This window comes from Salvelinus alpinus, chromosome 7 (assembly GCF_045679555.1).
Source record: "Salvelinus alpinus chromosome 7, SLU_Salpinus.1, whole genome shotgun sequence".
Lineage (NCBI taxonomy): Eukaryota > Metazoa > Chordata > Actinopteri > Salmoniformes > Salmonidae > Salvelinus > Salvelinus alpinus.
The window spans coordinates 57,267,146-57,292,577 of NC_092092.1; the positions used below are offsets into that span (position 1 = coordinate 57,267,146).

Genomic DNA, 25,432 nt, shown 5'->3' on the forward strand with positions numbered 1-25,432 from the left:
GATGAACCTATAGGCCTTTAGAGTGTAACAGGTTAGCACAGTGGTGAACCTATAGGTCTTCAGTGTGTGACAGGTTAGCACAGTGGTGAACCTATAGATCTTCAGTGTGTAACAGGTTAGCACAGTGGTGAACCTATAGATCTTCAGTGTGTGACAGGTTAGCACAGTGGTGAACCTATAGGTCTTCAGTATGTGACAGGTTAGTACAGTGGTGAACCTATAGATCTTCAGTGTGTGACAGGTTAGCACAGTGGTGAACCTATAGGCCTTCAGTGTGTGACAGGTTAGTACAGTGGTGAACCTATAGGTCTTCAGTGTGTGACAGGTTAGCACAGTGGTGAACCTATAGGCCTTCAGTGTGTGACAGGTTAGTACAGTGGTGAACCTATAGGTCTTCAGTGTGTGACAGGTTAGTACAGTGGTGAACCTATAGGTCTTCAGTGTGTGACAGGTTAGTATAGTGGTGAACCTATAGGCCTTCAGTGTGACAGGTTAGTACAGTGGTGAACCTATAGGTCTTCAGTGTGACAGGTTAGTACAGTGGTGAACCTATAGGCCTTCAGTGTGTGACAGGTTAGTACAGTGGTGAACCTATAGGTCTTCAGAGTGTAACAGGTTAGTACAGTGATGAACCTATAGGCCTCCAGTGTGTGACAGGTTAGTACAGTGGTGAACCTATAGGCCTTCAGTGTGTGACAGGTTAGTACAGTGGTGAACCTATAGGCCTTCAGTGTGTGACAGGTTAGTACAGTGGTGAACCTATAGGCCTTCAATGTGTGACAGGTTAGTACAGTGGTGAACCTATAGGCCTTCAGTGTGTGACAGGTTAGTACAGTGGTGAACCTATAGGTCTTCAGTGTGTGACAGGTTAGTACAGTGGTGAACCTATAGGCCTTCAGTGTGTGACAGGTTAGTACAGTGGTGAACCTATAGGCCTTCAGTGTGTGACAGGTTAGTACAGTGGTGAACCTATAGGCCTTCAGTGTGTGACAGGTTAGTATAGTGGTGAACCTATAGGCCTTTAGTGTAACAGGTTAGTACAGTGGTGAACCTATAGGCCTTCAGTGTGACAGGTTAGTACAGTGGTGAACCTATAGGCCTTCAGTGTGACAGGTTAGTACAGTGGTGAACCTATAGGTCTTCAGTGTGACAGGTTAGCACAGTGGTGAACCTATAGGTCTTCAGTGTGTGACAGGTTAGTACAGTGGTGAACCTGTAGGCCTTCAGTGTGTGACAGGTTAGTACAGTGGTGAACCTATAGGTCTTCAGTGTGTGACAGGTTAATACAGTGGTGAACCTATAGGCCTTCAGAGTGTAACAGGTTAGTACAGTGGTGAACCTATAGGCCTTCAGTGTGTGACAGGTTAGTACAGTGGTGAACCTATAGGTCTTCAGTGTGTGACAGGTTAATACAGTGGTGAACCTATAGGCCTTCAGAGTGTAACAGGTTAGTACAGTGGTGAACCTATAGGCCTTCAGAGTGTGACAGGTTAGCACAGTGGTGAACCTATAGGTCTTCAGTGTGACAGGTTAGTACAGTGGTGAACCTATAGGTCTTCAGTGTGTGACAGGTTAGTACAGTGGTGAACCTATAGGCCTTCAGTGTGTGACAGGTTAATACAGTGGTGAACCTATAGGCCTTCAGAGTGTAACAGGTTAGTACAGTGGTGAACCTATAGGCCTTCAGAGTGTGACAGGTTAGCACAGTGGTGAACCTATAGGTCTTCAGTGTGACAGGTTAGTACAGTGGTGAACCTATAGGCCTTCAGTGTGTGACAGGTTAGTACAGTGATGAACCTATAGGTCTTCAGTATGTGACAGGTTAGTACAGTGATGAACCTATAGGTCTTCAGTGTGTGACTGGTTAGTACAGTGGTGAACCTATAGGCCTTCAGTGTGTGACAGGTTAGTACAGTGGTGAACCTATAGGTCTTCAGTGTGTGACAGGTTAGCACAGTGGTGAACCTATAGGTCTTCAGTATGTGACAGGTTAGTACAGTGATGAACCTATAGGCCTTTAGAGTGTAACAGGTTAGTACAGTGGTGAACCTATAGGCCTTCAGTGTGTGACAGATTAGTACAGTGGTGAACCTATAGGTCTTCAGTGTGTGACAGGTTAATACAGTGGTGAACCTATAGGTCTTCAGTGTGTGACAGGTTAATACAGTGGTGAACCTATAGGTCTTCAGTGTGACAAGTTAGTACAGTGGTGAACCTATAGGCCTTCAGAGTGTGACATGGTTAGTACAGTGGTGAACCTATAGGCCTTCAGTGTGTGACAGGTTAGTACAGTGGTGAACCTATAGGTCTTCAGTGTGTGACAGGTTAGTACAGTGATGAACTTATAGGCCTTCAGTGTGACATGTTAGTACAGTGATGAACCTATAGGCCTTCAGTATGTGACAGGTTACTACAGTGATGAACCTATAGGCCTTCAGTATTTGACAGGTTAGTACAGTGGTGAACCTATAGGTCTTCAGTGTGTGACAGGTTAGTACAGTGATGAACCTATAGGCCTTCAGTGTGACAGGTTAGTACAGTGATGAACCTATAGGCCTTCAGAGTGTAACAGGTTAGTACAGTGGTGAACCTATAGGCCTTCAGTGTGTGACAGATTAGTACAGTGATGAACCTATAGGCCTTCAGTGTGACAGGTTAGTACAGTGATGAACCTATAGGCCTTCAGAGTGTAACAGGTTAGTACAGTGATGAACCTATAGGCCTTCAGTGTGACAGGTTAGTACAGTGGTGAACCTATAGGCCTTCAGAGTGTAACAGGTTAGTACAGTGGTGAACCTACAGGCCTTCAGTGTGACAGGTTTGTGAATCTGAAAGGACACTAATCGTAATACCACTTTTTGTAAAACACAAAGGGTCAGTAGTTTATAGTGGAAGGTATAGAGTATGCAGGTATAAGCCGTATACCCACTGATGCGTATCAAATTAGTATAGTGGAGGTATACGATTTTTACATTTTGTAGTACAATAGAGAAATCATGAACAAAGTAGCCTACACAATCGCAAAGCAAGCAATGATCAGCTCACAGAAGAATGACATCGGTAGCTGGTAGGGTAGGAAAGACGTTTCAACTTATGATATATACCAGTAAATGCTTACTAAGGCAACAATGGGTATGCGAACCAGGTATTGAAAAATTTTAGTAGGAAGAGTTGATTAGTAGGCTATTTGTGATGCGCAATTGTCATCCGGCTCTTTTTGCATCAGGGGAGAAGACATGGATGGGGTGGACAGAGGCCCACCCACTGGGGGAGCCGGGCCCTGATAGGCCCACCCAATCAGATTGATGTGTTTTAAGCATCGTTGTGGACTTAGACAATCCATTTTTTTTGTATTTTGTCTATGTAAAATAAATAGTGAAAATCTGAAACACCATAGGAAAACCTGCCTTTCCTTCGCTGGGTGGGCCGTTTGGGAGCTTTTTGGCAAATTAGAGCATACCCACTTACGCAGGCACCACTACACCACTATATAGGGCTGATGGAAGGACAGCAGTCACACACAGCATGATGTTAAAGGATAAGCAGTCCATAAACTCTAACATAATAAGCCAGTAGGTTCCCAGTCATAAGAATACAAAAACACAACCAAGAGGCATTTCCCAATCGAAATGTACAACTACTACTTTCCATTGCAAAAAACATTTCATGTTTAGCACACAAAGTACATTAAGCAGTGACACAAAGTTTAAAGTGGAACTGAAAGCGTTTTAACTACTTTGCAGATACGAAACAAACAGACAATCGTAGTATCATAAAAAATATCAAATTCCCAGTTCATGCTACAAAACCAACTTTATAAGAGGTTTTAAAAATAAGTTATATTTGACTCAACGTTCAATGACGTACTATAAGGCATTGTTGGCAGAATAGATGGTTGCAGTTCAATGCATGATTAATATAATTCACCAATACATTTCTTGGTTGTCCCAAACATATTGCTATCAGGTTGTAAATCACAACCAGGTACATTGTCTGCTGCCTCCATTCGGCATGCACTTTCAGTTTCAATGACTCAATATTCTGGACAAAAACAGATGAATGTAACTGGCAATGTAGATACAATCAAACTAGCAAGGGCATTGATCACAAGTCAGTCATAACGTGGCTTATAGAGTATCTATTAGTATCTATCTATTATTTCTGTAGCCAGCTAAAAACACAGAGCCTAATGTTAGCTAGATAGCTAGCTAGCTAGCTGCTAGGAGGATGTCATGTCATGCCATTGGAGGAGTGGGTGAGGGACTGACTTTTTTCCCTCATATCATTTTCCGGTGGCTATACACAGCTAGAGATGCAGGTGTCATTTGGTTAGCTAGCAAGAACTTGAAACTGTTATACAGTTATAGCATGTCTCTTGCTTGATTTCTCAAATTCACTCTGGCTATCTACTCCGATTTCAGAGCACCCTCGTCTGAGTGTGCCAGAGCACGCAACACCTGCTGAATATGACCGGTGTCAGTAAACGTAAGAAAAATAAGTTATAGTTAGTCAAGAATGCTCTAGATAACATCCTAACCAGCTCTGCTATGGCGAGGAAAATGGTCAGAGTGAGGTGTTCTCTCATTTGTGTCTGGAAGTAGCTAGCTAGCAAGCTAGCCAACTTTAGCCAGTTAGCTTGTGTGCTCGGTTGGGACAAGCATGCATTGGCAGGCAAGCTGCAGAAGGACGAAGAGGCTACAATTCCCCATTGTTTATCAGTGCAATTTTGATGGCCAACTAATGATCGTTCTAATGATCTAAAGTTGCACTGTTGCAACTGCCTGTAAACACCCAGTCTAGTTCAAAGTAAATGATGACAGGCCCATGTCGCAAATGGCTCGTTTGTATAAAGGTCTACTGTAGCTCTGGTCTGCGTAGACTCCGGTCCTGGACAAGACAGATGTTTTTATTCGGTTTTATTTACTTCAATTGTTAATTGTCCAAACGCACGGTCACTTTCCTACTCTATATTGCTATAGAATTTTCACAAATGCATTACTATACGTAATTCCCAAACATGCTAAGAATTTATAAAAACGTGAAAATTACCATATCTAAGTGGGTGCTTGTCAGATATCTTTAAATAAGTGTCATATTCCTCCTGGGGGTGTATATGTACAGGTTTTAATAAGATTTCATGTTGCTAAAATGCTGTCAGTTCCCCTTTAAATGCAACAATGTTTCACACACATAAGTTATTTTCAAAGAGATGGCTAACAACAGGAAACGCGCTGCAATAAAATACTCGGCTCCACTCACCAGATGATGATCATTTGAAACTCAACTTCTTGTTGAAAGTTATTCTTGAAAAGGGAGAAGCTAACAAATTAGCAACAACATCCTCTTTGATAACACCTGCTGCAGCCGCTCCAAACTAGCCAACAACAAAAGCTAACTAGCTAGACCATTGGAAAACTATTGCTCGCTATTGAGTTGTTGGCCTTCAACATACGTTTCTGTAAAAACGGTCCCACTCGTTAAATCATAATGTGATTGGTTGATTCCACTGTCACTCCAAAATGTTTCCTTAATACAGTTGAATGGCAGATGTCTTTATCTAGCTTCTGATGGCCTAGTGTCACGACTTCCGCCGGAGTCGGTCCCTCTCCTTGTTCGAGCGGCGTTCGGCGGTCGACGTCCCCGGCCTTCCAGCCATCACCGATTCATTTTTCATTTTCCATTTGTTTTGTCTTTGTTTTCTACACACCTGGTTTCAATTCCCTCATTACATGTTCATTATTTAACCCTCTGGTTTCCCCCATGTTTGTGTGCGTGTTTGTTTTATTGTGAAGGCTGTATCTGACGGCTTGTATATTGTTGCCGGGTTTTGTTATTATGCCCGTTTATTTCGTGGTACCGGGATTTTTCCCGCACCATAGTATAGTGTTTTATACTTGTGTTATCTTGTATTAAATACCTTGTCCACACATCTCAGCTCTCCTGCGCCTGTCTCCTTTCACCAGTTACCCACAGCCTTGACACCCAGCCAATGGCTGTACTAGCAACTTAGATTTATCTCCCCAAAGACCAGCAAAGAAAACAAAAAAATTCTCTTCAGTGTTAACCATTTCCTTTCCAACAAAAACTGAAGAGATGAAATCCGAAGAATGTTGAAAAAAGTTATATCATTATTATTATTATAATCGTTATTTTGTAAATCCTTAGCCCTTCTCTGAAGGCGTAGAAGGCCCATTGTTGCCCATTGTGTTTGGGTTAGTAGTAATTTGTAGAGTGGCTCTATTTTACCCCAGCATGGATTTTTCACTATTCTGAAGAATCTATATGTTGTTCTGAAATATGAACACAGAAATACTGGACATTTCAAACTCTTATTATGGGGGTGATTTTACAAAATTACAATCATGGTCTTCAATTGGACTCACATTTTTCTGGTCTCGGTCTTGACTCGGTCTCAGACCCCTTGTCCCCATTCTGGTCTCGATCTTGTCCCCCCCCCCCCTCGCTTTATGTGGTCTCAAACAGTAATGACGGCCTGCTGTTTGTTTGTTCAGAGCTTGTTGACAGGGTTGAAAGCTCAGGTTCCCACAAGCAGCCATCCTGCCCGGGTAGGACTAAACTTGACTACATTTAATATCCTTGTACTACTTCATCTACTAACTACACCATTCATTATAATACATAGTCCTGAGAAATATGTTTTAAACTCAGATTACAGCTGCTACCATATCGAGATTGTCTAAAACCCCATATTTTTGTACACCCACACTCAAGTAATGTGTTTTATAATTTATTTATTTTCTAAATGGATTTGTAGAGGTGTTGTGTGAGCTTGTACGCGAGTGTGCATGTTATTGTGTGTGTCAGAGTAGCTTGGCTCTTGTCTGCTAAGGAGGTGAGAGCAGTGTGTGAGGTAGGTGTGTAGTGGCACCCCCACTCCTCTCCTCTCCTCCTCTTCTCATCCTGCTCTGCAGAAAGCCTCATTACTGTTAAGGAGCTGCTGAGGTAGCACACGGCTGCCATTGTAGCCAATCCAAACACAGGGCCCTATCCATCCCTCTCCATCCTCCAGGCCCCCCACTTCAGATCAGCCCCCCGGACCAAATCCCATTTTCAGGCTCCGCAGCTGCCCCTGCTCCGCCAGAGCACTTAGCCATGTCATTCAATCCGGCCCTCCAGGCTTGGGCGGGGAGGAAACAGGCTTGTTTTGTTGCTTCACTGTCTCTGATATGACTCCAGAAATGGAAATGAAGCAATGGATCTTCATTAGGATAGGCAGGTGTCCACATGAAGCCGGCCCAGGTGAAGAAAGAGCAGGGATGGCGAGGAGGAGGGAGGCATGTGTGTGTGGATGGGGGGTCCTTAGACCGACAGGCGACCCCCCATACCCCCCACACCCGGCCTCCGTAATGTACCCCCGCCCCGCACACTGCACTAATGTACCGCCCCACCACTACCGCACCTCTACCACCCTACCGCCCCAACCCACCACTTAATTGCCCATGTAATGAGCTGCAGTGAATGGGATTACTTGTGTGGAGGCACTTGAGGAGCCTGTGCATTGGGGCACCTCCTGCAGGCCCTTCATCTCCAGGGAATACATTGAGGAGGTGGATGCTGTGTGTGTGTGTGTGTGTGTGTGTGTGTGTGTGTGTGTGTGTGTGTGTGTGTGTGTGTGTGTGTGTGTGTGTGTGTGTGTGTGTGTGTGTGTGTGTGTGTGTGTGTGTGTGTGTGTGTGTGTGTGTGTGTGTGTGTGTGTGTGTGTGTGTGTGTGTGTGTATGGATGGACCACAGGGCTAAAAGCTTACCTCCTCTGCATCTGGCCTGTTAGCCTTGGTTTGCCTCTCCTCTCCTCCCCCATGAGCCTTTGTTTCCTAATTATTCATCCTAGAGAGATGGCCTTCGTTTGAAACCTGTGGAGGCGGATGATGAGGCTTGTTGCTGACCCACGAATCAGACAGGAGGATCCTAGAGCCTGAGAAGCCCCTTTGTGACAGGACACCTGTTCTTTCACCATCTCGGCCCTCTTGTCTTTATCCAGACCTTGCCAAATCTTATTACCAACAGGAAATATAGCACATGACCAAAAGTATGTGGACACCTGCTCGTCGAACATCTCATTCCAAAATCATGCGCATCACAGGAGGTTGGTGGCACCTTAATTGGGGAGAACGGGCTCGTGGTAATGGCTGGAGCGGAATAAGTGGAATGGTATCAAATACATCAACATGCTTTCCATGTGTTTGATGCTATTCCATTCGCTCTGCTCCAGCCATTATTATTTGCTGTTCTGCCCTCAGCAGCCTCCACTGATGGGCATTAATATGGAGTTGGTCCCCCCTTTGTTGCTATAACAGCCTCCACTCTTCTGGGAAGATTTTCCACTAGATGCTGGAACATGTCATTGTATGCTGTGGTGTTAAGATGTCCCTTCACTGGAACTAAGGGGCTTAGCCCGAACCATGACAAACAGCCCCGACAATTATTCCTCCTCCACCAAACTTTACAGTTGGCACTATGCATTTGGACAGGTAGCCTTCTCCTGGCATCCACCAACCCCAGATTCGTCTGTTGGTCTACCAGATGGTGAAGCATGATTCATCACTCCAGAAAAAAGCATTTCCACTGCTCCAGAGTCCAATTGCAGCGAGCTTTACACCACTCCAGATGATGCTTGTTATTGTGCATGGTGATCTTATGCTTGTGTGCGGCTGCTCAGCCATGGAAATCAATTTAATGAAGCTCCCGACAAACAGGACTTGTGCTGACGTTGCTTCCAGAGGCAATTTGGAACTCAGTAGTGAGTGTTGCAATCGAGGACAGATGATTTTACGCGCTAAGCGCTTCAGCACTTGGCGGGCCCATTCTGTGAGCTTGTGTGGTCTACCAATTACATCAGAGGCTGAGCCGTTGTTGCTCCTAGATGTTTTCACTTCACAATAACAGCACTTACAGTTGACCGGGATAGCTCTAGCACGGCAGAAATTTGACGAATTGACTTGTTGGAAAGGTGGCATCCTATGACGGTGCCACATTTAAAGTCACTGAGCTCTTCAATACGAGCCATTCTACTGCCAATCTTTGTCTATGGAGATTTTATGGCTGTGCACTTGATTATATACACCTGTCAGCAACGGATGTGGCTGAAATAGCCGAATCCACTAATTTGAAGGGATGTCCACATACTTTTGGCCATGTAGTGTGTCAGGGTTCCAGAGTTTCATTTACCACCTTGTGTCCATAGTTATATAAAATATGAACTGAGTATTTTTTATTTCTTATAGAACTTGACTTGAATTAATGCTTGCTAGCAGTTGAATAGAGACAACTTAATTAGCGTTTTTCAAGATGGAGGTCTATGTGGAGGTGTGGGGGTGTTTATGTGTGGGTCCCATAAATGATGATGCCATTCCGCTAATGATGTGAGTAAACTATGGTAAACCTCTCCTCCCTCCATCATCCTCTCCTCTCTCCATCATCCCTCTCTCGTTTGCATGGAGCCCCTGCCAGCTCCTCTTCTCACGCTGTTTGGTGGTAAAATATTAGCCCCCGGAGCAGGGCGGCTGACAAATAGAGGGCCGTTGTCCCCCTTCTCTCTCAAGGTTTGGGGTTAATGATTGTTGTTCCGGGGGGTTAGATCCTGGTGATGGCCCTTTCTCCTGCACCCCAACAGATGTTGCTGGGACTTTAATGTGGTTATCAAATCGGAGTGCCCTCTGATCCCTAAGAACCCATTGTGTGCTGGTCGCATTCCGGGGCCTTGCCGTAGCAACAGGGCATCCTGGGGGCCAAGCGGGACTCCCGCTGAGTCTTCCAGCAGCCTTCAGCTCTGACAGGCAGGGCAGAACATCTACCCCCTACTACACCCCCTCTACCCTTCTGTGTAAAGCCCCACTCATCTACCCTCTCCCACACTAGCCCCTCTCTGTCATGGTAGTGATGAGTTCTTCTCACAAACGGGCCCACTCACTGACACTCACATTCCCCTATCACACATACACCCCATTCCTCAAATCTTTCACACCCAAACACATTTCTACAATGCTACAGCACATTTACCAAATTCACACTTTGTCACACTACCTAAACATATTCAGATATTCTCACAGCTTCACACTCCCCCATTCTCATAGTATGCTGCCAATCAAATAATCAATAAACACTCTGTTAGTACCCAACCCATATATAATACGACCTCACATCTACTAAGACTACTACTGTACTAACAGCCACTTGACTACCACCCCTACTTCAGATAACAAAGACATTTTTATGAAAGGAAAATTATTTGACAATCTACCCCTAAAAATGTATAAAGTGTGAATACAATATACTATAATCTTGGGGGAACAAAACTTCAGGCCTCTCCGGTTATAGGACCTCTCCTCTACCTGATGCTGCTGTTGTTAATGTGAAATTTCTTTCTCCAAGGCCTATCACCTCTTAAGGAAGTGTCCGTTACAACAGCAAATAGCAGATTTGGGGCAGGTGGGAGTTTACACTGTTGCTAAGGCTGACAAGGGCTGTATACCCTCGGCACTTAGCCGTCCTATAAAGTCTCCTGGGCGTTTTGCATAATGAAATAAACATTTATACAACACTCTATGTCAACAATGAGCACACTCTGTTGCCAGTGTGTGACAGTTCATTTGAAATTGTAAACACGTTCAATGCTCTGAGGTGTCACAGATACCTCACTGCGATGAATAGAGGCATGGCACCCATCTCACAGACGATACTGGGGCCCTGGAGGGCGACCTGAGCTTTCACTCTCCTGCTCTGCATCTACAGTATCAATGCCAGCAGCTGTGGGATTGTTTGTACACAGATGTGGGAGTGCTTGATGATAATTGCCTCGCAGCTGCACTCCGGGCCTGGAGTTCGCTGGGTTTTTTCACCCAGGCTCAGGCTCGTATTGTGTTTGGAGGCGTCCTCGCTCCGGAGCAGGAATGTGGGAACCTGCCGTAATTAAAGTATTCTCTAACCCAATTAAGGGTGCTGCCCTCCAGCACCACAGTCTCAGCCCCAGTCACAGCCCTAGTCACAGCCCTACCTAGCCCCGGCGATAGTGACTCGATCCTGGGAGAGCTTGGCGACTTAACCTTAACCCCCTTTATGGTCTCCCGACCACTCTCTTAGCCCAGGGCCTAAAATGTTTAACTGGACTGGTTACTCTGAGAAAGGGGGGATTTGGGGGAGAGTGTAAAGGTATAAGGGTTTTGAGGTGGAGAGAAAGGAGGACAGTGAAGTGGAATACATGGGAATAGTTGCTCTGTGGTGCAGGGCTGTCCACCAGGCTCCCAGTCTGAGGTGACTGAGACACTCATTAGACCTAAGGCTTTCTTTGACACAGAGTTTTATCACGTCACAGTGCACAGAAGATGGATGGCTGACTATTACTTGGATGAAAAACTCACATGCCCTCGTCATTGGAAGGAAAAGAGTCGTTTCACAGTGTAAAATTGCATCAACAATTTCAAACACCCAAATTTAGATTGAGTTTCTGAATTTGCTATTATTGAGGAAAAATCTTTTGGAGTTAGATTTTGAAATGTGGCTACATGTATTTGTTGTTTAACAATATAAATGTTTGTTTTGGCTGTTTAACAATATAAATGTTTGTTTTGGCGGTTTAACAATATGAATGTTTTTTTTGTCTGTTTAACAATATAAATGTTTGTTTTGGCTGTTTAACAATATAAATGTTTGTTTTGGCTGTTTAACAATATGAATGTTTTTTTTGTCTGTTTAACAATATAAATGTTTGTTTTGGCTGTTTAACAATATGAATGTTTGTTTTGGCTGTTTAACAATATGAATGTCTGTTTTGGCTGTTTAACAATATGAATGTTTGTTTTGGCTGTTTAACAATATGAATGTCTGTTTTGGCTGTTTAACAATATGAATGTCTGTTTTGGCTGTTTAACAATATGAATGTCTGTTTTGGCTGTTTAACAATATGAATGTTTGTTTTGGCTGTTTAACAATATGAATGTCTGTTTTGGCTGTTTAACAATATGAATGCTTGTTTTGGCTGTTTAACAATATGAATGCTTGTTTTGGCTGTTTAACAATATGAATGTTTGTTTTGGCTGTTTAACAATATGAATGTCTGTTTTGGCTGTTTAACAATATGAATGTTTGTTTTGGCTGTTTAACAATATGAATGTTTGTTTTGGCTGTTTAACAATATGAATGCTTGTTTTGGCTGTTTAACAATATGAATGTTTGTTTTGGCGGTTTAACAATATAGATGTTTGTTTTGGTCGTTTATTTCAGAGAATGGGAACAGGAAACAAAACTCGTATCTTTTGTCCAAACTCACCCAAAGACTTGGGCCAGCTGCTGGGTAGTGTATCTGAGTACCGTTAACAATGACAGGCTAAAATAGAGGTGCTCAATTAACTGTAGATCACTGCCATCAATTAAGACCTCAATTACTAAATTGATTGATGAGGCTAAATGATCCGATTAATTTTCTCCATCCAGCGTAAAAATTGGAAGCAGCAATATGGGGAAATGAGTTGATGAATGTATTTAAGAAGTCTATATGAACAGCTTTTGAACCCAGCGGATGGTAATATACACTGAATGTTTCTCTCTATTTTCTCAGCTCACAGTTCTGTAGGAAACGTGTTCTTGATAAACACAACTCACAGATCATTTCAGTATATTTGTCCTGCTATATCTGTTCTATTTCTCACAATAAGTTGTTTGTTTCACAGTCAGTGTTGCGTTTTTGTTTAGATGTTTTGACATAATATTTGCTGAAGTACACCATGATTTTGTCTTTTAAATTAACATTTAAAAAATATATATATTATACAAAAATCTTTGAACACAAATCAAACACAATGACAAAGGGTCTACAAGCAAGTGTGTGTAACTAACTGAAAAAGTAAGCACCTCAAATTCTCCTCTGCATTCATGTTGCTCAGTTCTGTAACAATGTTGCTCAGTTCTGTAACAATGGTTGTTATAACAAAGAAGAGAGGTCTTGGGAGCAGCTTGGACTGTGGCTTGTGTTTTATTCTCTCCATGTTGTCAGTGTTTAGAGGGATAATTGAACTGGCCCGCCACTATAGGACCTTTTTATCCTCAGCATAATTCCGTCTGTATTCAGGCATTATCATGGTGTCAGGGACGGGACAATAGCACGATAAGGTCAATATAATGAAACCCCAAAATAATATGGTGTCATTCCTTTAATGAAAACAGTTCGACACTCCCAGTTCTTCTGTCTTATTACAGAGGCAGTGATATACGGAGTGTCTTTCAAAAAGTAATCACAAATAGTTACTGTCTGTTGTTAATAGTCTCCATACATGCTGTGAGCTCTTTTTTCATTGTGAATATTTCCCAAAACATCTACATTTTGGTTAGAACAGATTAAATGGAATCTCATCAAGTTTGATTTCAAAAGTAAATCATTGTGTTGAATGTGTATAGTACATTTTACATTCTCAAAACAGGTATCCTGCAGTTTTCAAATTAATGTTTGCAGGCTTGCAATAAATCATGTGACTTAAAAAAAATATATAGCTAATAACATCAACATAACATCACAATAACCTAAAATGTTTATGAAATCAGTTTATCCTGTTAAGGCTCCCGAGTGGCGCGGCGGTCTAAGGCGCTGCATCTCAGTGCTAGAGGCATCAATACAGACCCTGGTTCAATCCCGGACTGTATCACAACCGGGCGGCGCACAATTGGCCCAGCGTTGTCCGGGTTAGGGGAGGGTTTGGCCAGGGTTGGTTGTCATTGTAAAATAAGAATTTGTTCTTAACTGACTTGCCTAGTTAAATAAAGGTTAAATAAAAAAATAGCCATAATTGTATTTCTTTTCAGTAGTATTTGGTTATTCCATCCCAGACATAATCATTAAATTTGCTGGGATGATTGATGCCTTATTTTCAATTTGCTGTTATTCTCACTACCAAACTGTGCCCAAATGACATCAGTTATTTTATTTTTTCCCCCTTAGCAATTTGACAAATACTCCCTTTATAACACCTCCATATCATTCCGTTTGACTTTCCCCAGGGCCTGAATTCAGTTATTGATTGCCTGTTCAGTTTCACTTGGAAAAGGTTGATAAAAGGAGGTTTTCACTTTCTCTATTGGATCTGACAGCTCCCTGACAGGAACAATGGAAAGCTCCCATTCACAGGCAAATCAAGCTAATTCAGCGTGCCCCTTCATTCTCAATGGAGAAGTCACAGTCCTTCCAAGGCCCATTCCATCACAAGCCTTCTCTCTTCACAAACCTTCAAAGTTAGAGCTACTCATCCAACAGACAACATTGCTCTTTCTCAGCCTCTCTACCCCCACCATCAATTGGATAAATAGGTTGATTAATATACACAAAGTCAAAAAGGAAACAAAATAGCAGCATAAAATCGGTTTGTTTTTATGTGTAATCTACTCTCACCGATCCAGCCTGCTCTTTCTGTTCGTTTTTAACAGCAAGGCAGAGTGGGAAATGTCATTTTCACTCTTAGTGTGAACATTTTATTTAGAAAAAATACAAAAACTGTGATTATATTGAGGTAAACTAAAAGCAATGCAATAGCATCAAATGAGGTTCACTTTATAAAACACAATTTTACCAGAAAATATGATGTCTCATTTGAGCTGCATGTTAGACAGACGTGAGTGTGAGATGGAGGTTCATCTAGGCCCATTCCTCTCCTTCAGTGTAATAAGCAGAGGCTTCCCCACTAATCCCTCTGTATGCTTTCCAGGTGACAGGTGTGTATGGAAGCACGTGAGTGTGTGAGTGTCTGTGTATACACATGAGCGTATTTGTGTGAGTATGTCTGTGTGTGAGTTTATATGCTCGCGTGTGGTGCCTAAAGCAATTAGGAAACGTGAATCCTAACCCCAGACAGACCCTGACATAGTCAGTATTGGGACAAGATGAAAGGTATCACATGGTACCATGGTTAAACTCTAAGGTCATAGGTTACCTCTGAGCTCCACACAGCGGCAGCTCTGAGTGTTACCCTGCAGCATCCGCCTGCCAGGAGGACAGGGACAGGAACAAGATTTGAGTACACACAATAGTCAGTCTTATCTAGAAAATGGAAAAGCCAGAAACTGAAATTATTTTGAACTGTACAAGACAAAATATACATTTAAATCAATTAAAATTATTTATTGAATCATCTGGTGAGTGATGTTTATTTCAATACATTTTCAGAGGGATAGTGGTCAGTGCCAACATGGCGACATGACAAGGACACCCAAATCTTTCAAGACAGAACAAAGTGGACATAAGATTACCCAATGACTTTGTGAGACCTCAATGAAGAAGAGGACAGGAAGTGGAACTGGTTCACACCCATTCTACCTTAAATGAGCGAAAGAGGAGATTAACATGATTTAACTTTGTCCAACACATACAGACTGCGATTTATCTGCCAGAATCCATCAAAAAGAACCCGAAAGCTTCCACGTCCAGCTCTGAATGCGCACTTGTCCCTGCTCTCAATTCGCCTTTCAGCCCCCACTAAAGAGACAAGTCCCAATCACAATATTGTCAAGGCCCTGTTGGTTTTCTGGTTCAAATCCTTGTTCACGCTGTTTGCTGAGTACTCATCTGCTGTGACAGCCTTCAGACAAACAGAGAGTCCTGAAAGAGGTCTTCCACGACCAGATCTTTCCTGCTGGGCAGTGGTTGAAACAGCCCTTTTCTTTCTCCATCAAGTGGAACCCGGCCTTTTGAGTTGGCCCCTGGGATCCCTCCATTGAGGCGGGCTATGGGCCAGTGGTTCGCCCCTCCGTCCCCCGGGCCACCCTCACTCTCCTAGGACACCTGTACCCCTCAACCCCCTCGTGGGAACCTCCATCTCAGCTGGTTCCACCTGAGCTTGGACTGGAAGACAGTGCTGGTTAAATGTGGCAATGATAACTGTTAATTAAGTTTAGCACAGAGGGTTTAGAGATGGGCAGTGTGATATTTGAAGTTGAGGTTGTTGTTTTTGTATTTCAAAGATGTAGTACTTACAGTACTTTGCAGGAAAATTACTTCTGAAACTCAGAACATTTGGGTAGTCCTACTTAGACAGTGATCATCCAAGACAACAACAATCTAACACCCTGAACAGCAAACACTCTCCCCCTCCCACACACCCTCCCCAGTCTCCGTCCCTCTAAATCTCCATGGCACACTGCAGAAAAATGGCATCAATTAATCAGCATTCATGAACCGTTTACTTGAGCTCTCCTTTGTGTGCTGCACCCAGGCAGGGTCTAATCCAGACAGAGACAGGGCTGTTCTGCAGCTCTGTAGACAGCACCACTCCACCCTTTGTGGGACAGAGAGACCCATCAACTGGTGTTCAGGGAAATGTCTCCCCCCACCGAGAGTGTAAACTTCCCCTTCTCTTCTCTTCTCTTCTTTCCTCCTCTCCTCTTTCACCCTCTCCTTCCTGTGCCCTCTCACCACTCAGGAAGCACCATCTCCCGGAGGAGAGCTCCATCCTTCCGTCTTGGTCTCACCCCCGCCGTAACCTCCCGCATCACATGTACTGTATGAAGACATCTGTCCATATTTAAAGCAGATTTTCCATTTTGGTGCAAATGATCCCACCCCCACCCGTCACCCCTTAACTCTGAAGGAGGCAGCATTTAAAACGTGGCAATACTTTTCGTCATAGTTCCCTGCCAATTCTTTGCCTGGCAGAAGAAGCAAGTTTAATTGGGAGACGCATTTAGACAACTATTCTACAATTACACAACTAGAGCCGAGATGCATTTCTGCATGTTGCTCTGTTTGTCCCAATTTTCTGCACTGTTCAGTTTACCTCTACTTTCCTATTCTTAAGATGCTTTGCCTCACTCAGCTCCAAATGCAGCTTAATTGCTCATAGCGAAGCGTACACCTTTCAATGAGAGGTTCCTGCCAGTTAGCGCACATTAAATCTTAGGAGAACAAAAATCTCAAATTCTCACGTGGCAGCTGTGCCATTTGGTGGTAAGAGCAAGGAAATGGGTGATGAAATGGATGCTGAACATTCTTACCATATAACAACCACTCAAGCCTGGGTTAGTCACTGTATTTTGGAGTTATTTGGAGGCCGCACACTAACACACTCTTACTCTATGCCTCTAGCTTTACAGATACTAAGACTTCATGCTTTTAAAAGTAATTTCTTAATACATAGTTTGAACAGGACATTAATAACTACTTCAAAGATGAATATAAACAAATCTTCTATTTTAATTTTGCGGACCTTTAGTGTTGTTAAACCTTGACAAAGCGTTCAATGAAATGCAGGCTAATTAGTTCAAATATGGCCCCATTATCTTTGTTTGTAAAACAAAACGAAGTGGTGTGTCAACCTGACATCTGATCATGGTCAAAGTGTTTCCCACTCCTTCCCTTCTTTTATATCCTTTACCCTGGAAAGTTCTAGAACAACTCATTATCTACCAGCCCCTCAGTGTCTGAAGTGGCGGCCTGTACCCACAACAAACAATGGCTTACAAGATACTGTTTTAATTCATATCCGTTCTCCCTTTCGGAAAGGGGGACAACACAACAAACCGTTGACCCACTGTTACACAATTAGAAGTGATGCAGCAGTTAAGGCTACAAGCAGCCCTGTTGAACAGTCTGTCTTTGACCCTTCACCGCTGAATAAATATAATGCTCCGAATGAGAGTAAGACACTGAGAGAGCAGAGAACGCCAGGGGGAGATTTCAAGCCACAGATAAGAAGTTAAAGACCTTTATAGACTATAACACCATTATCCCTGCTGAATAAAAATAGGATTTAGTGTTTTTTCCACTTAATTTCAATCAAAAGAGTCTCCACCTTACATATTGCACTGGTAATGTAATGGAGAGAGAGCCACAAAAAAGGCTTTGTGGCTTTGACACCTCCTATAGTGGGACTGTGTTGTCCTGGAACCAAAAGGGAGAGAAAGGGTTTTCTTCTACGCCTTGCTATCTGCTGCTAACACATTCTAATTGATGCTGCTGCATTCCTGCACTGGATGCATTCAGTGAATAACGAGGCCTGGACTGCCTATGAATTGGTACCCTCTAAGCAAAGCAGTAATCCCCCCCCCCCATCCATTAATCCCTCCCCACCACAACCACCACCACGTCCAACCACCACCGCCCCTCAATCCTTCCCCACAGCTCTACTCTAGCTTTACCGCCCATTAAAGCACCACCATTGTGTGGAGACGCAGCCCACAAAAGCTGTCAATCTCGCAGGGTCCTCTAAAGCTTGGACTCACACAGACTGGAGTGACAGACCACCAACCCCCCCCCCCCCCCCCCCGCCACCCCTAACCCTCTCCCCCAAAACTTCTCAGCTAGCTAAGTACACTACCTCCCAATACCCTTCACACACACACACACACACACACACACACACACACACACACACACACACACACACACACACACACACACACACACACACACACACACACACACACACACACACACACACACACACACACACACACACACACACACACACACACACACACACACACACACTCTCTTGCCTCAACGCACAAAGCATCAATCTGTCTTCAGGCTCAGCACCCTTGGCCCTTTGTCCCATCTGCAGGTGCCTGTGAAAGCACCCATGGTCGCCCCAGCCTCCGCGTACACCACGCCTAGTCCAGGGACAGGAGCTGCTGACAAAGGCCCAGTGTGGGAATGAGGGATGCGTGGAGGGAGGGGGGCTTCTCTAGGACAGATGGCTGGGGAAGTTTCCCAACTCCACCAAGCCAAGGCTCCTCCATGGGGACTGTCAGTTTGGATTCACAAGACTGATACACACAGGGGAAGAGGCAGTGGAGGAATGCCTTCTAAACTGTGGAGGGAAGGGGGGCGCTATAGTCACCACTGTACTTCCCACTGGGCACAGACATTATTTCAACATCTAGTTTTGATTTCATTTTGGTTGAGTTGTCATTTTGTCAGCTAACATCAATTCAACTTGAAATTCACCATGTCATTGGATTTAGTTTAAAAGTTAGGTGAAAAAAATACAAAATTCCCCCTTTTTGCAAGTCCGATCAGTTTTCTACGTTGATACAACGTCATCACACATACAGTACCAGTCAAAAGTTTGGACACACCTACTCATTCAAGGGTTTTTCTTAATTTTTTTACTATTTTCTACATTGTAGAACAATAGTGAAGACATCAAAACTATGAAATAACACATATGGAATCATGTACTAACCAAAAAAGTGTTAAACAAATCTAAATATATTTAATGTTTTAGATTCTTCAAAGTAGCCACCCTTTGCCTTGATGACAGCTTTACACACTCTTGGCATTCTCTCAACCAGCTTTATGAGTAATGCTTTTCCAACAGTCTTGAAGGAGTTATATATTCTGAGCACTTGTTGGCTGCTTTTCCTTCACTCTGCGGTCCAACTCATCCCAAACCACCTTAATTGGGTTGAGGTCGGGTGATTGTGGAGGCAAGGTCATCTGATGCAGCACTCCATCATGCTCCTTCTTGGTCAAATAGCCCTTACACAGCCTGGAGGTGTGTTTGGGTCAGTGTCCTGTTGAAAAACAAATGATAGTCCCACTAAGCCCAAACCACATGGGATGGCATATTGCTGCAGAATGCTGTGGTAGCCATGCTGGTTAAGTGTGCCTTGAATTCTAAATTAATCACTGACAGTATCACCAGTAAAGCACCATCACACCTCCTCCTCCATGCTTCACGGTGGGAACCACACATGCGGAAATCATCCGTTCACCTACTCTGCGTCTCCAAGACAGCAGTTGGAACCAAAAATCTTACATTTGGACTCATCAGTCCAAAGGACAGATTTCCACCGGTCTAATGTCCATTGCTCATGTTTCTTGGCCCAAGCAAGTCTCTTCTTATTATTGGTGTCCTTTAGTAGTGGTTTCTTTGCAGCAATTCTACCATGAAGGCCTGATTCACACAGTCTCCTCTGAACAGTTTATGTTGAGATGTGTCTGTTACTTTAACTCTGTAAAGCATTTATTTGGGCTGCAATTTCTGAGGCTGGTAACTCTAATGAACTTATCCATGCAGAAGAGGTAACTCTGGGTCTTCCTTTCCTGTGGCGGTCCTCATGAGAGCCAGTTTCATCATAGCGCTTGATGGTTTTTGCGACTGCACTTCAAGAAACTGTCAAAGTTCTTGAAATTTTCCAGATTTTGTTTTTCTTTGCTTATTTGAGCTGTTTTTGCCATAATATGGACTTGGTATTTTACCAAATAGGGCTATCTTCTGTATACCACCCCTACCTTGTCACAACACGACTGATTGGCTCAAATACATTAAGAAGGAAAGAAATTCCACACATGAACCTTTAACAATTAACAACCTGATAATTGAAATGCATTCCAGGTGACTACCTCATGAAGTTGGTTGAGAGAATGTCAAGCGTGTGCAAAGCTGTCAGCAAGGCAAAGGGTGGCTATTTGAAGAATCTCAAATATAAAATACTACATGTTGTTATTTCATAGTTATGATGTCTTCACTATTATTCTACAATGTGGAAAATAGTAAAAAATAAAGAAAAACCCTTGAATGAGTAGGTGTGTCCTAACTTTTGACTGGTACTGTATGTCTTTTTTCAACGTGGAAACAACGTTGATTCAATCAGTTATTGCCAAGTGGGTTCCCTTCAGGGATTGCATATGAGGAGTAGGGCAGTGCTTTAAATATCACAGCCATTCCTCTTTTATAACTCATTTCATTACAGCGAGCGTATCCCCATACTACATTTATCAACATTACAAAAGCATTATTTGGATCCATACCATGTATCCCAAGTAGCCTAAAGGTCATGTTAAAATGGTAGCAGAGGAACAGACATTGCTGTAGCCCTTTCCTGCATTCAAATGACTTAATGGCCTCATGGGTGGAATGTTATTAATATTTTTCATAATTTCATCATTAATAAACAAACATTTTTTTTAACTGCAAAATATCTGGTGTTTCTATGTCAAACCGTTTTGTTATATTTCAGTCTTCTGTGATGTATATAAAGTGTAATATTGGGATGCAAACTCAAAATGTAATACATTTCAACTCTATATCTGACATGGTACAGGTGTCTTCTTTTTTTAAAGCCCATAACCGTGTGTGTGAGGTGTATACTGTTGTTTCAAAGTAGATTTGTTTAGGACTACCAAGAAACACTCTGTGTGACCCTGATTTAGCCTATTTCAGTAAAAGGTTAAATGCTATAAAAAAAAGTCTACAAGCACTACTACATCCCAAAGACTAAGCCTAGTCACACTAATATTTCATATGTACACATACACTACATTACCAAAAGTATGTGGACACCTGCTCGTTGAACATCTCATTCCAAAATCATGGGCATTAATATCGAGTTGGTTCCTCCTTTGCTGCTATAACAACCTCCCCTCTTCTGGGGAGCTTTCCACTAGATGCTGGAACATTGCAGCAGGGACTTGCTTCCATTCAGCTACAAGAGTATTAGTGAGGTCGGGCACTGATGTTGGGAGATTAGGCCTGGCTCGCAGTCGGTGTTCCAATTCATCCCAAAGGTGTTTGATGGAGTTGAAGCCAGGCCAGTCAAGTTGCTCCACACCGATCTCAACAAACAATTTCTGTATGGACCTTGATTTGTTCACGGGGGCATTGTTATGCTGAAACAGGAAAGTGTCTTCCCCAAACTGTTACCACAAAGTTGGAAGCACAGAATCATCTAGAATGTCATTGTATGCTGTAGCGTTAAGATTTCCCTCCACTGGAACTAAGGGGCCTAGCCAGAACCATGAAAAACAGCCCCAGACCATTATTCCTCCTCCACCAAACTTGACAGTTGGCACTATGCATTCGGAAGTAGATGGTGAAGCGTGATTCATCACTCCCATTGCTCCAGAGTCCAATGACGGCGAGCTTTACACCACTCTAGCCGACGCTTGGCATTGCGCATGGTGATCTTGGGCTTGTGTGTGACTGCTCGGCCATGGAAACCCATTTCATGAAGCTCCCGACGAACAGTTATTGAGCTGACGTTGCTTCCAGAGGCAGTTTGGACCTCGGTAGTGAGTGTTGCAACCGCAGACAGATGATTTTTACGCGATACCAGTTCTGTGAGCTTGTGTGGCCTACCACTTCGCGGCTGAGCCGTTGTTGCTCCTAGACGTTTTCACTTCACAATAACGGCACTTACAGTTGACCGGGGCAGCTCTAGCAGGGCAGAACTTTGACGAACAACCTTGTAAAAGTGGCATCCTATGACGGTGCCACGTTAAAAGTCACTGAGCTCTTCAGTTTCTACTGCCAATGTTTGTCTATGGAGATTGCATGGCTGTGTGCTCAATTTTATGCATCGGTTAGCAACTGGTGTGGCTGAAATAGCCAATTCCACTAATTTGAAGGACATACTTTTGTATATATAGTGGTGTGTGTTAGAAAAAAATTGCAACATAAATTAGCACCCCCTCTTTATTGTTAGAGCATTATGAAAGTAAAATATTCAAAAGTTGTAACGGCGGGTGAGTGAAATGAGTGAGGAGTCAAATGCAGAGAGCGAAATGAACGGGGAAAACGCTTTAATGTCCTTCAACACGTAACAGGTCCAAAACATGTGTGAATGCCCAAAACACTGGCGCTAAACAAACCCCAAACCTCGTTACAAACACTGGACAGCGAAAACCCAAAACAAGACACGATACGATACATCACCAAACGTAACAACCAACAAGCCCGCACAAACACCAGCGGGCAAAACGAACATAAATAGCACCCATCCCAAAACCCCAACAAGGAACAGGTGAAAACAATTAGACAGAAATAAACGAAAAGGAAAAAGGGATCGGTGGCAGCTAGTAGACCGGCGACGACCGCCACCCGAACAGGAAGGGGAGCCACCTTCGGTGGTATTCGTGACAAAAGTAATGTTTAAGTAACAGAAAAAACAATAGCCGGGTAAGTAACATTTGTAGAGTAAGAAACAAATTTAGGCTTCTGGGTTGTTTAAATGTGCAACCTGATACACTACACACAACAATCAACTGTTGTGCAACCTGATACACTACACACAACAATCAACTGTTGTGCAACCTGATACACTACACACAACAATCAACTGCTGTGCAACCTGATACACTACACACAACAATCAACTGCTGTGCAACCTGATACACTACACACAACAATCAAATGTTGTGCAACCTGATACACTACACACAACAATCAACTGTTGTGCAACCTGATACACTACACACAACAATCAACTGTTGTGCAACCTGATACACTACACACAACAATCAAATGTTGTGCAACCTGATACACTACACACAACAATCAACTGTTGTGCAACCTGATACACTACACACAACAATCAACTGTTGTGCAACCTGATACACTACACACAACAATCAACTGCTGTGCAACCTGATACACTACACACAACAATCAAATGTTGTGCAACCTGATACACTACACACAACAATCAAATGTTGTGCAACCTGATAACACACATAATCTAGGTTACAGCCCTACACCATATGGAACACAGTGTGAAGAGACAAAACATTATTTGCTACTTTTTCTCAAGCTCTTCTAGTTTGATAGCAGAATACATTATTAGTTAGGCTACTTATTCAGTTCCATGGAGACAATAATGTGAGGCCACGGATATATAGCCGTGCCTGCCGCCAGCGAGTAGCCGTTCCATTGGCTTTACTGCACTGCCGTCGTGTGGAGATATTTGGAATGACCGAAACTCCATTTTATATTTTAGGCCCCAAAATGATGTTGACACATACGTAAAACTTGTTGATATATGTGCTCTAAACCATTGCGGTTGTGATTCTATTAGATTGACCTAATGGTGTAGTGTTTGATCTAGGAAATATGAGATGGAACCCTTTGGAATAATAAATGTATCTCACGAAAATATACATTGTTGAATAAATGTGTTGACACATAATGGAATATTTGGCAAAGAGATAACTTGAATAGCCTAGAAGTTGAATAAATTCATCCATATGCCTATTATTTTTGTTATACAGAAATATTATTTAATGATTTCAAGTTTTAAAATTGTAATTGATTTAAAGTTGCAGCACGAAAATGAACTCACTACTGCAGCTTTTCCCAAACTCGGTCCTCAAGTCTCAAAGGAGTGCACGTTTAGTTTTTTTGTCCTAGCACTACACAGCTGATTCAAATAACCAACTAATCATCAAGCGTTGATAATTTGAATCAGCTCTGTAGTGTTAGGGCAAAAATCAAAACGTGCACTCTTCGGGGTCCTGGGGACCGAGTTTGGGAAACACTGCACTACTGTAAATTGCTCTGGATAAGAGTGTCTGCTAAATGAATAAAATGTATGTGTGAAATGTTGGATTTTGGCTGGGCTCCCCGCTTGTGCCATCAAACCCCTGCAACTTATCCAGAATGCTGCATCCTGCCTGGTGTTCAACCGTCCCAAGTTCTCCCATGTCACCCTGCTCCTCCGCACACTCCACTGGTTTCCAGTCGAAGCTCGCATCCACTACAAGACCATGGTATTTGCCTACGGAGCAGCAAGAGGAAATTCCCCTCCCTACCATCAGGCTACGCTCAAACCCTACACCCCAAACCGTGTACTCTGTTCTGGGTCTTCTGGTCTCTTGGCCCTCACACCACTAAGGGAGAGCAGCTCCTGCTCTGCTCAGCCCAGTCAAAGGTCTTCTCTGCCCTGGCACCCCAATGGTGGAACCAGCTTCCCCATGAAGCAAGGACAGCAGAGTCCCTGCCCATCTTTTGAAAACATCTGAAACCCTGTCTTTTCAAATAATACTTCACCCCCATGTAAAAATAAAATAAAAGCCTATCGTGAACTGACACTTCCAGTTGACTTTTTCCCCCTTATTTTTGAAATGCCTGTTTTGAGATACAAGTTTGTTGTGTTTTTACAAATACGAGTTTCGGATGAGTCAACAACATTATTTGGCTAAGAGAATATGAACTTTTAAAAGTGAGGTTTTCACTGGACCGTTACTTTAACTGACAAGAAACTTTATTAATGAACGTTGTTAATGTTAAAAGAATCTTTCTTTGTAAACACATGGATGAATTTGATGCTTACTCAACTACCACTAACGCTATAGGCCTAGATCAGACGATGAGAAGCAGACATCAGACAGTACATGAATTGCAGTTCCACACAGGGAGATAAAGTCAAGCACACAGAACTCACCATGATGATCAGCCCACGGTTAGGGAGGTGGGACCAGAATTAGAATTCTAGTTCTATGGGTGTGACAATGTATGATTTATGTATATAATGTGGAAATATCCACAAATTGACATGTGTGCCTCAGAAGAACAGAAGTTGTCTGTCATTTAATCAAGTATCTACATGAGCAGCAGGGCTCAGCAGTAGCCTAGACCTACTGCCATAGCAGGCTGTTCTGTGATAATCACCTCCTGGGTTAGATGACAGAACATACTCACGAGATCATAACAGCCATGGT

The 25,432-nt window shown here is 43.0% G+C and overlaps 2 long non-coding RNA genes across 3 annotated transcripts in view; one reads left to right on the plus strand and one right to left on the minus strand.

The window, feature by feature from the left end:
* Positions 1 to 24,791, plus strand: part of LOC139581293 (uncharacterized) — a 121,047-nt gene extending 96,256 nt beyond the window's left edge. For both annotated transcript variants that reach the window (XR_011676181.1, XR_011676182.1), the window contains one exon: positions 24,371 to 24,791. This is a non-coding gene — a long non-coding RNA (uncharacterized lncRNA). The remainder of the gene's footprint in view (positions 1 to 24,370) is intronic.
* Positions 15,094 to 16,533, minus strand: LOC139581295 (uncharacterized). The gene is made up of 2 exons (XR_011676184.1): positions 15,971 to 16,533; positions 15,094 to 15,838 (listed from the first exon to the last, which is right to left on the minus strand). It is a non-coding gene; the product is annotated as an uncharacterized lncRNA (long non-coding RNA).
* Positions 24,792 to 25,432: the final 641 nt, after the last annotated feature.